The 3,919-nt window shown below is 38.2% G+C and overlaps 1 non-coding gene and 1 pseudogene across 1 annotated transcript; both read right to left on the bottom strand.

The window, feature by feature from the left end:
• Positions 1-2,050: 2,050 nt before the first annotated feature.
• Positions 2,051-2,168, bottom strand: LOC117111596. Its single transcript, XR_004445892.1, has one exon. It is a non-coding gene; the product is annotated as a 5S ribosomal RNA (ribosomal RNA).
• A 145-nt stretch (positions 2,169-2,313) lies between these two features.
• On the bottom strand, positions 2,314-2,428 carry LOC117111597 (annotated as a pseudogene).
• Between the last annotated feature and the right edge of the window lie 1,491 nt (positions 2,429-3,919).

The following is a 3,919-nucleotide window of genomic DNA, read 5'->3' on the forward strand; positions in this document are numbered from 1 at the left end:
TACTCAAGGAGTATGGAATCTTTACTTTGTTACAGTGATTTAGTTCACTTTTTGGTTTCTGCCTACTCCCTGAGTTGACACTATGTGTTTGTTGTTGTTGTGTTTCTGGCAATAAAGAATAATAAGGTTAGTTGCGATATGGTAGTTGTAGAGGTCTTTTATGTACTCTGAATTTTACTAGTCTCTGTTAGTAAATTCCTATGAACATCTTCAATCACAGAAACTCACACTTTTCTTTGGTCAGTTGTCTTTCAACTTCATATGCGAGCTTTGAATTGTTGTTCTCAAAACCCCTTTCAATCTCTTCTGCACATCTTTTCAGCAGAAAGTCTTCTTTCGCCTTTTTAATTTCATTTCGCACATTGTTATTGGCAAATTTATTTATTTTTTTACCACATTTCTATAGCGCCCTTTCCATAAATAATCATGTTCAAAGGCGCTTCACATTATAACTACACCAAAACAAGATAAACGATCAATTAAAAAATAAATATAAAAATAGATAAGGACATATATTACTTAAATTACAATGGCCAGTAAAACATTAATATCAGTTAAAATTGAGAAGATTAAGAAAAATAAGATAAGTTAAAATTGCTTAAACTACACAATTAATTTTCTACTAAAATTTTCGTCAATGTATTTTGTGGCTTGATGAATAAGCAGCAGCTCTAAAATAAGGATGCCATCATAGGAACTTCCAAAATAGTAGTGTAGCAATGAATGAATGAGGACTGTTAATTATAGGCCTATAGTATTGTATTGTAGGTGCTTCTTGATTACAAGGCTTAGGCTAAGTTAATTAACGGCGAAATTATATATGGTTATTTAATTATTATTGTTATTATTATTATTATTATTATTATTTTTATTATTATTTAATAATTAAATTACAAGGCTTAGGTCAAGTTCATTAATGCTGGAATGATATATTTAATTTATTATTATTTAATAATATTTCTTTCACTCACTGTCCCATTTTAATTTCATGTTTTTTTAATTTTTTTCCCCAAAATTTCAGTCAATATGGCATGCGAAGCGTGAATGTTGTGGCAGGCCTAGGAACCTAGGGGCCTAGTATGGGTGGGGGAGGGGGCTATAGCAGGTAGGACCTAACTCAGCTTGTAATCAGGCCCCAGGCCCACTAGTATAGCCTCAGCTTTTGCTCTAGCCTTTGATAGGAATGTACCTATTTACTACTGGTACTACACCCTATAGAAGGGGGTACTAGCTGTTGTTGTATGGTATTACATTTGATAGCAAACATACAAGACGCTCACTAGTTACAGAGGTAGCCTACATCCCATATATCTGTAAGATTTCATAGGCCTACCGAAGGTAAACAAAAATTACAGTAATGGTAATAGAATACTCGAGTGTCACAACATTGCGAAGTGCCTGCTCTTGTTCGTATCAAACTCGAGTCAATCCTAGACGGCCCGAGTGGAGTTTCATGCAAATGTTTCGTACGGAAAAAAATTCGCCCGCGGTCAGCCTATATACTATTGGCCTATAAGCATGCGCAGGTTGCCGTCACGCTTCGTGATTTCGTAGTAAACTTGACAACCGAGCCGCGTGTAGCCTGAACGAAAACGAAACACATTGCATGTTCACGATAGTTGTTAGAAAATAACTACCCACGATGATTTCGACATTTTTTCGACGTGACCGATGTAGTGGATTTGATGTCACATCACCATAAAACACTAATTACTCGTCAAAGCTTATCACACCATTCATCAACTTTAATAGGTATGCATTCCATCTCCCATCACCAGAAAACACAAATTACTCTTCAAAGCTTCACACCTTTCATCAAATTTATAGGTAAAGCTTCACTGTAAAGCTTCACTAAATCAAGATAAAAGAACTTTGAATTCACTACAACAGCAAATTTATTGACCTTAGGCTTCGACGTCGAGTCGACGTCGATATTTGGCGACCTCTGAGGTGGGTCCAGGCTTCAATGTATCGCCTGCTTTAGGAAAATATTATAAGAGCTATCGATGCGCTATTGGTCAAATCAATATTTAGAAAAAAGAATAAATTAAGTCTACAGCACCCGGTATTCGCAGGCGGTCTCCCATCCAAGTACAAACCAGGCCCGACGTTGCTTACTTCGGTGATCGGACGAGAACCGGTGTTTTCAACGAAGTATGGCCGTAGACAATGGAGCACCAACAGTACAACTCTTCGATCAGAGCTTTATGAATGATATTTCAAGTTGATGAAGTGTTACTTAGAAAAATATCATAAGAGCTATCGTTGCGCTGCTATTGGTCAAATCAATTTTTTGAAAAAGATTATGAATTAAGTCTACACCCGGAATTCCAAGGCGGTCTCCCATCCCAGTACTAACCGTGCCCAACGTTGCTAACTTTAGTGATCGGACGAGAACCGGTGTTTCCAAAGTAGTATGGCCGTAGACAAGGGAGTATCAACCGTACAACACTTCGAACACTATGAAAAAAAAATTAATTAAGTCTACAGCACCCGGGTATTCCCAGGCAATCTCCCATCCAAGTAGCCTACAAACAGGTTCATCACAGAGCTTATTTTTTCTACAGCCGTCCAATGAGATCGCTAACCTCTACAACCCGTACAACATTTCTACAGCAGACCAATCACCGCGCTCAGTTTCTACAACGTTCTACAAACTAATTTGCAGATGCCGTCGATCAAAATCTGCGAGCGAAATTTTGCACTAAATCAACATGATATTTATTCCAATTTAAGGTAGCTGGATGTAACCTGCCTGCATCATACTACCGTGAAGAGAAATAGGTTGGCCTGCTTATCCTCAGCGACTGCATTCGCGGTCATAAGGCGTCGCAACGGTCAGAATATCGTCAAAGTTTTCGATCGCTTCATCGTACGTACTGACATTACCAAAGACAACCATCTCCGTAGAAGTACTATAATTTCTGCACTAAATTGTTAACGTCTTCGCCAATTTTGTATAGGCCTATGTGACACTACAACACAGAATAACTGAGACTGCACAGCAATATGCTCGAACAAACAGCCGCCATCATATAGTCTGCCCTTTTATATACCGAATTTACTTTCGAAAAACATTTAAATAAGCTAGCTTGTACATCGGCGTTCCATACCGCGGCTGTGAACCGCGACCGAAATGCATAACAATAGGGCGCGACCGAAATTATTTTTTAAGTAACATGACCTCCGAAAATATGGTCAAACGCTATGTTATTTCTATTGGTTACGCTTCGCTGCTCAGCCAGTGGTGGCGCCAGAGGGGGTGGGGCTTGGGGTCTATAGCCCCACTCCCCCGTCGGGGAAGACGATACATTTTGTCGGGGAACAAACAAATAAAAAAAATATTTACATGTAATATTCGTTTAGCCACAATATTGTTTGTGTTAACTTTTCATCATCACAACAACAACAACAATAACAATCAATAATAATAATAATAATAATAATAATAATAATAATAATAATTCAGTGAGACTAATTAAAAATAATTTGCGTTCTGTTATGACAAATGCTCATTTAGATAGCCTCGTGATGGTTGGAATACATCGTGATAGGTGAAGCAACCTCGACCATGACAGCGTGGTTGAGATTTCATGCAAAATTTCCAAAATATAGAATTTCACTTTCAAGAATGAGGATTTGAAAATACATTAGATGGTACATTGCTTCGGTTCTTGCTTTATTCAAAATGTTTTGGTTTTGGGAGCTGATTCAACGTTAGAAAGCATAGCCTGCAGTGAAGTCATATAGTAACTCGATGCTATCAAATAAGTAACAAAAATTCGCCATAATTCATCAAATATCCGTGGCTTCCAGGGGCCTTTAGCCTCTCCGTCGGGCAGGTGCTGGCGCCACCACTGTGCTCTACCGCAGCGTGAAAAAGGCCTGTATTCCCCATGAACAAATTTTGTCCCGATTG

This window comes from Anneissia japonica, unplaced genomic scaffold, assembly GCF_011630105.1.
Source record: "Anneissia japonica isolate Jap-2015-1 unplaced genomic scaffold, ASM1163010v1 scaffold287982_len162305_cov178, whole genome shotgun sequence".
NCBI lineage: Eukaryota > Metazoa > Echinodermata > Crinoidea > Comatulida > Comatulidae > Anneissia > Anneissia japonica.